Below are 8,145 nucleotides of genomic sequence, written 5' to 3'. Positions count from 1 at the left end.
CAGCTTGGACCCCCCCCCATAAGAATTGTGTTGAAGTTGCTGATACATGCATTTTAGAGGAGCAGGATGTGCCCTCAGGAATGTGTCTAACAGGGCCTCAAGGCTGCAAACTCTGGAAAAACCCAGACCTGGTTAATCAATAATCAGAAGGAGCCTCTTGCCTGACCATTGAAACTGCTTGCTTGACAAGTTTTCTTTAAGGGACATGTCATTCTATTACTAATGTATAAACAAGGGAGGAACGTTTGAGGTAAGGGGGACTCTTAAGGACTGGACTCTCCCTCTGGATGCATCTTGTGTTCCCCACTGGCAGACAGGCTGCCACTGTGCCACTCGAGAGCCACACCCAGCAGGACAGTGGGGTGGGAGGAGGTATTGTTTCATATTCTCTGTGTGTATATAAAGTCTGCTGCAGTTTCCACGGTATGCATCCGATGAAGTGAGCTGTAGCTCACGAAAGCTTATGCTCAAATAAATTGGTTAGTCTCTAAGGTGCCACAAGTACTCCTTTCTTTTTGCAAATACAGACTAACACGGCTGTTACTCTGACACCCAGCTTCGGTAACTATTGAGGAAAAACTTAAATATATTTAGTTGAAAACTTACAAAAAGATTTACCTATGTTTCTTCAAGAAGGATACAAGGGAAGGTATATGTCTAAATATCAGTTGAGTAACTATTGAGGGTTGGGGGTGTTTTACTAACCTGTTGCAGACGTGTGTAAGTGCTTGAGATGAAGTAAAGTTTAGCTTTAAGTGAAAGCACTCTTGCGTTGTCCTGTGTGAGCCAACCATCGATCGGTCGGCCGGCCGTGTCTCCCCTGATTTATTTCCTAATACCACCTCACACAGAGTAAAAGTTACCAAGAGCTTTGGGTAACAGAGTCAACTGTGGCAACTATAACCAAAATGGGCAGAGTCTTGTAGATACTTGTTACAAAACTATGAGCATTGATAAAAGGTGGGATTTTTCAAAAGCACTCAGTCCTACCGAACTCTGCTCCTGTTACAGCCACTGGAAGTTTTACAATTAACTGCAATGGGAGTAGCATTAGTCCAGCATGGAGACCTTTTGAAAAATCACACCTTTGTTGTTATGGAAAGACACAGACTTAAAGACAGAAGTCCTCATAATCCCTCCTTGTGGCATGGCATGCAACAGTGATAAATAACTCAATTGTACCATGCACAGAAACATGGATGAATTGCTAGAGCGCTAAAAAAATGTACTTTAATGTTCCTCTCCTGTCTTCACAGCTTGTAGGTCGCAATGAACATATGCTGCACTCCAGGAACTGCACACACACAAGAAGGCCCCTTGTCCAGGTAAACAGGGATGTGGCCACAGGAAAAATAAAAGCAATCTGGAATTTGTCATAAGAATTCTTTTGATAAAAACTCAACTGATATTTAGACATATACCTTCCCTTGTATCCTTCTTGAAGAAACATAGGTAAATCTTTTTGTAAGTTTTCAGCTAAATATATTTAAGTTTTTCCAGACTTCTCTGTTTACAAACTTTTCCAGAATGATTCTGTTTCTTGCAGATATGACAGATTTGACCATATGCTGGACATAGTCTAGGGTGGTGTCTCCTTCCGCAACTAGAACATTATTACATATGCTCATGTTTTAATTTTAGCAGTTTCACTCCATTTTCCTCCATTGCCTTTTTTTAAAAACTTATTTAAAAACTTATTTCTTATTAAATCTATATTCACATCAGTTTGTTTTCTACTAAAATGTGTAATCACTGTTGATTAAGTTCAGCAGTTTGGCAAATTCTCATTGCTTTTTCTCAGATTTAGATCTGGCTCTTTGAATGGTCTTTTTCTTACACTGATATCTTGTATACCCATCACAGTTTGATCTCTTATCATTGACTCAGAGATTCTGGAAATCACATCTGACTTCTTGTCTTTACAGATATTTGAAATGATTGAAAAGTTTCTTCCTCTATTTAATTTCTTGAGTGAAACTGAAATCTTTCAAAAAGAAAAGGAGTACTTGTGGCATCTTAGTGACTAACTAATTTAATTAATTAATTAATTGGTTAGTCTCTAAGGTGCCACAAGTACTCCTTTTCTTTTTGCGAATACAGGCTGTTACTCTGAAACCTGAAATCTTTCAAATATTTTGTTTCTTTTTGGTAAACTGTTTTGGTAAACAATTTGTTTAAAGATAAACTCAGTCAACTTAATTTCTAACATTCAACTCAGATAAATTATATAATGAAATTTCTTCAGTACCAGCAATATTCAAAACTATGCCAATCTTTTGTTCATCTTCCTTATGAGCAGATCTTGATGCCCTCAAAAATAAATCAAATTCTTCTTTAACCCTTTTCCAATTTTCTGCAGCATTTTCTTGACATTTTTAGAAATATGGAATTAATCCATCCTATTTCATTCAAATTTGTTTTGCTCTTCTCAGTAATGTTGACCTCATTTTTTTTAACTTCTTCCAGTTCTTTTTATCACTTACCCCACTCCTGGTACCATGTGTTGTTTTATATTCAAGTAATCCACTAATCTTAAGAGTTCATTGACAGTAACTAAAAAAAACCCCGTCTTTATTAGATACACACTTAACATATATACAGAAGATCTAAATTCAGGTCAATATATTAGTCTAGCCTAAAACCAACAGCCTCCTCCAGCTTTCAGCTTTCACACACTGGAGACTCTATTCATTCTTTTAAATCCCCAGTAATACCACATCCAGCATATTACATCCCTAGCTTTTCACAGACATGTTTCTATCCCAGTGAGGCTGCGGTATATTCGAGATATAGCTAAAGATTGAGTCAGAGAGACCTAAGTATTTGGTTGCCTTTAAATATAATGTTCTACACACTGAACTCATCACAATAGTTCCAATATTCACAAGTGGCCGCTGCAGCCTCTTCGCATGTGTCTGGCCATCCTGTAAAAATATCCGATGCCAGAATTTGCAGCTCTTTATCCTGTAGTGTATGCTTGCTGACTTTCTGTAGTCCTTGTCAGGAAATAGAAAGTATTAATCAAGCCAGCTATATTTATTTTTATGTTTCTTTTGTTATAATGTAGCCCTTCTGCCCGTCAGAGTTGGCAGCAGTTTGTGTCAGATTATTGTAATTATTGTAACGGAGCTGCTCTGGGTAGGAAACCTGCTATATATATTTTGGTTTCTTTTTTTATAGTGTACATCTGAGTGGCAATGTTGTAATCTTAATAGCACACATTGGAGGCATGTGAAGGTTTGGGCATTTGCTGTATTACTCTCACCTCTTCTGGATCTGGGTGCAGGCCTTCGGAGGCGTCCCACGTATGGCACCTCAGTGAGTCGCAGGCTCCTCTTCTGTTTGTTGAGCTTATCGTATGAATTGTAGGGGAAGGGTTTAATGGCACAAAGTTTGTGTGTTCACTTGTACTGGCTGAGAGAAGTGGTTTCTGTCTAGAGTTCCCAGCCTAACGTTCTAGCTGGTACACCTTTCCTGGGTGTTCGGCCTGTCCCACACATTGCCCTAGTGGCGTGACAAGGGTGCCATCGAGGCACTGCCATTTAGCAGAGCGTGGCTGCAGTTTTGCTGATCCATCTTGCATGATGTTGAGGAAGTCCGTGTTGCCCATTACATTTACAGACACTCCGCTGTCTATTTGGCATTCTATTTCTTGCTTGTGCCACAGTTTCAATGTTACTTTGAAAGGTGCTAATATGAGTTTAAACGATGCTGTTTTCTTAGAGTGTATTGTTCTGATACCATGTATGTAAAAGATTTCACTATCTGGGTTGCTGCTCAGTTCACCTCTATTATATGGTGTTGCTTGCCATTGCTTTTTTGTCTGCATACTTATGCATAACGATTCCTCTTTCCACAGTCTCTGCAAATAGTGCTATAAGCTGGGCATTTGCATTCTTTGCCTCTTGTCCCATAGTACCCACAGCTTTCATTGTGAGGTGCACTTGCTTCATCACTGTACTTATGCAGGTGTATTATTAATTATTATTAGTAGTAGTAGTAGTTTCTGTGGATTTCTGTTTTTGTTTTTGAGCATATGCACTTTAGCAACAATTTCATGTGTTGTTATCTTCACTGAGCAAGAGCTTATTTGCTTGCTTTGCACATTTTTGTGGCCTCTGCCAGTGTTAACAGAGGGTTTCTGAGCATTCTCATTCGAGTTCCTTTGTCTTTAGTTTCTTATGACTCATATCAACTCCTCTTTCAAAATGCCATACTCACATTAATCTGACATTTTGCCCAGCTTGGCATTATACTGGTCAATGTTTCTGAAGATGCTTGCTCACACTTGTTGAAGAAGCAGTGTTCATATATAACATTTCTTGTAATTTCAAAATGTTTTTGGAGCATGCCCAACATTTTGGAGGGATCTCTGTAGTCTGCTGGTGGCATACCCAGAGGCTACTAGAGCATGTGGCTTTCTTTCCCCATCACTGACAGTAGTGTTGCAGCCCTTATTCTTTTAGATTTTTTTTTTCATTCAGTCATGTGGATGTTCTCTGAAGAACAGCCAGTTGTTGAAGACATCCCCTTCCATGTCCATGGATCCAGGAACCAGAATCAGGCTTGCTCCCATGACTGAGCTTTGTCTTTAGTTAACTGATTATGTAACAGTCAGACCTGCTGGCTACTTCGTCCTTTTAGGGGCACATTTACTTCTGACACCATGTTCTGGTTCTGTCAATAAGGCACAAAAATCCATTAAGCTTTTCAGTGACAAACCATTATTTCATACCACTGAGTCATTACAAACAGGGCTGCAGCACTGTTTCCCTATGTTTTGTCACCATGATCTGCCCTCTAATCTGGTGCTGACTATCCCACATCCTGTTATACAAACTGTTGCATAGCTCAGGCACTTGGAGGTTCTAGCTGCAGCTCTCTGTTGTGGGTGGGAACCTGTTTCTCATAACACAAAACTCACCAAACCTCCTGATCTGAATCCCCTCGAATGTTAGGGATGGCTCTATCTCAGCCCCCTCCTAAATGAAGCTTCAGATCAGAACTTTTTGACGCTTATCAGAACCCAGCCTCTGCACCTTTTGAGGTTCATCCATCATCATCCATCAGATTTTAGACTTTTTTCCTCCATAACAAAAGCCACAAGGGTCTAGTGAATATATTAAATTTGATTGTACAACTCTGTGCACAGCACCCAGTGTAAATAAGATACCAACTTACACTAAGCAGCTCTCCTCCTCCCCCTCCTGCTTGCTGCCCCCTTTCTGGAGATCAAACACAAATCATTAAAAGCCTCCTTTGTATATTATGTTCTCTACCTGCACGATATCTATTTCAGGCTCCTTACAAGTTGCTCTCTTTCCTTCCAGCCTCCTATTCAAAGGAAGCTTCCAAACTGGCCACTTGTCAGAGTGATGTGAATGTATTTTGACATCAGCAGGACACAGAGAGAGGGGTCACTTCCCTTGGCTTTTCCAATTACACAGCTTGTTGTGAGGAGCTGAATCAACCATGAATGTCATTCTGCTCATGCTGGCTAGGAGGGTGCTCTCTGTTCGGCCCTTGGCATTTAACCATGTTGAATTATGAATGTGCTACCAATCACACTGTTTGCCTTGGAGCTGGGAAGGATGAATCGCAGGGACCTTTTTTGGAATTAGATTTCAAAGTGGACCATGCAATGTTTTTAAACAAAGTTTATTCAGAAAGCCCCAGTTATCTGAAGATCGGCCAGATAATAGGAAATAACATTTGCTCACTGTAGCATCCCACAATAATACACTGTCGCTCTCTGTGTGTGTTGTATGTTTTATCTAATATTAAACAAAAGTTGGATGAGAAGCCAGGGCAAGTCCTGCCTAATCAAATGACTGACATTTTTGCTCTCTCTCTTTATACACAGTACTGTGGTGAAACTGGAGTCCTGCTTCTGTGCTAGATGAGACCTCTCAGACGGTTTGCTGGTATATAAAAGATTAAAGTTTCCTACATCGGCCCCGTAGTTTCAAATCTCTGAGAATATTAATTGATGATTTTTTTCTTCATTAAAGCATTTGCTGTGCAGATGAACAGTATAAAGTAGGGCTGTTGATTAGTTGCAGTTAACTCACATGATTAACTCAAAAAAAGTAATCACGATTAAAAAATTAATCGCACTCTCAAACAATTGAAATGTATTAAATTTTTTTGGATGTGTTTCTACTTTTTCAAATATACTGATTTCTATTACAACACAGAATACAAAGCGCACACTGCTCACTTTATATTATTATTTTAGATTACAAATATTTGCACGGTTAAAAATGATAAAAGAAATAGCACTGTGCTGCAGACCCTCCACTTGCCCAGGGTGTGCAGGCTGTTAGCAGCCCCTGGCCCACGTTTCCCCCCCCCCCCCCGCAAGCTCCCCCTCAGGGCAAGTGGAGAGTGTGCGGCTCCCCACAGCTGCCTGCCTTGCGCAGCTCTCAATATGGCCGGGCTGCAGCCCCCCAAACTGGAGCCAGGTAGGGGTAAGAGCTGGGTGAGCAGTTGTGGGGAGCCGTGGACCTTCCTGTCCTGGGTGGGGTGCCTGCAGGGTGGGGACACAAGCCAGGGCCTGTTCTCAGCCTCCCCACCCCGGGCAGGTGGAGAGTCAGCAGCTCCTGGCCCACTCTGCCTTCCAGCTTGGCCAGTCTTCAGGCAGAAGTGGTGGGGCAGGGCAGTACCACGGAGGGGGCAGGGGGCTCTGGCCCTCCCACTTTTGGGAAGGCTCTGCTACCCCTGTACAGAGGGAATTAATATCTTCATGTGTAAAGTTAATACATACATTTTATAATGATCTTAATAACCAGCATGCTATTAGTTTTCATATACTGATAAAGTATATTTTGAACAAATATTCTTCAGTAGTGTTTAAGCTGTGTTCAGTAGTGTTTAAGCTGTGAATACAAGAATGCTTAGGGTTACAAATGGCTTTTGTGTTGTAGATACCCATATACTTGGGTGTGGCTTGATATCATAAATCCACTGGACAGATAAGGTGGGTGAGGTAATATTTTTAAGATCATCCCCATGTCTGTCTAATATCCTGGGACTGACACAGCTACAACTATACTGCAAATCCATTTTACGTCACCCAACAAACAGCTGTCAAATAATGGCTGATCATTTCCAGCCACTGAAGGATTCAACTTCCCCAGCATGGCACAGAGATGAAGCCCTTTGTATCCTGACACCATGACTGATCCTCACAATATTAGGGAAATCTTTGAAATGATTCTTTTCTTCTCTCCAGTTGCTGTCCACCATGATTGTGCCCTCACGAGGGACAGCAGGGTCCAGTGGACAAGGCCCTGGGATTCCAAAGACCCATGTTCTATTCCTGGCTGTAGCGTGGAACTGCCATATGACCTTGGGCAAGACCCTTCATCTCTCTGTGGGTATGTCTACACGACGAGCTACAGGTGTGATTTCCCTGCTCACATGAACATACTCGAGCTAGCTCAATGAGAACAAGAGCCAGTATAAATAGCAGTGTAGCCCCAGGAGCAGCAGTGAAGGCATGGCTTAGCCATGCCAAAGTACCTACCCACCAGTTTCAGGCCTAGTTCTGGGCCAGTATAGCAAAAAATAAATGTGAATATTCCTGCACCGCTTCCTCCACTGTGGATACCACAGTTACACTGGTATTTATACTCACACTAGCTCGATGAGTGCTAACAAGTATTTGTACATGAGCTGGGGAATCACAACCCCTAGGTCACAGTGTAGATGCAGTCAGTGCATCCTGTTTCTCCTCCCAACTTTTGTCTGTCTTGCCTCTTTAGACTATCAACTCTCTCGGGCCAGAACTGTGTTTTACTATGTGATTGCACAGGCTCTCTCACACTGGGTCCCGAGCTTGGTTGGATCTCTAAGCTATCTTCTGCAACAGATTATGATATGGACAGGACAGATTTTGGGATTTGGGGGCTGGCCAGTGAGACAATACTTGAGGACACACCTCAAATTTAACTGACTCATTTTACATTATAAAAAAGTATGGAAGTAGACAGGGGGGAAGAAGGAGGAAGTAGACCGGTGGAAGAGGAGGAATCGTGCAGTTCCCTTTTCCCATTCCAAGCTTCAGGCGGTAGGTCCTAGCGGCCTGTTCTTTTCTTCCTGAATGAAGCAGTAGACTTTTTTGTTAAACTGGAAGTCTCATTA

General features: G+C 41.6%; 1 long non-coding RNA gene across 1 annotated transcript; it reads left to right on the top strand.

Annotated features, from left to right (window-relative positions):
• Positions 1-286: 286 nt before the first annotated feature.
• On the top strand, positions 287-7,358 carry LOC140912005 (uncharacterized). The gene is made up of 4 exons (XR_012159202.1): positions 287-372; positions 1,257-1,325; positions 5,864-5,924; positions 7,235-7,358. It is a non-coding gene; the product is annotated as an uncharacterized lncRNA (long non-coding RNA).
• The last annotated feature ends 787 nt before the right edge of the window (positions 7,359-8,145 follow it).

The sequence above is a fragment of the Lepidochelys kempii genome, chromosome 5 (genome assembly GCF_965140265.1).
Source record: "Lepidochelys kempii isolate rLepKem1 chromosome 5, rLepKem1.hap2, whole genome shotgun sequence".
Lineage (NCBI taxonomy): Eukaryota > Metazoa > Chordata > Testudines > Cheloniidae > Lepidochelys > Lepidochelys kempii.
Note: the sequence above shows the minus strand (reverse complement) of the source record. Positions and strands in the feature narration are given on the sequence as shown.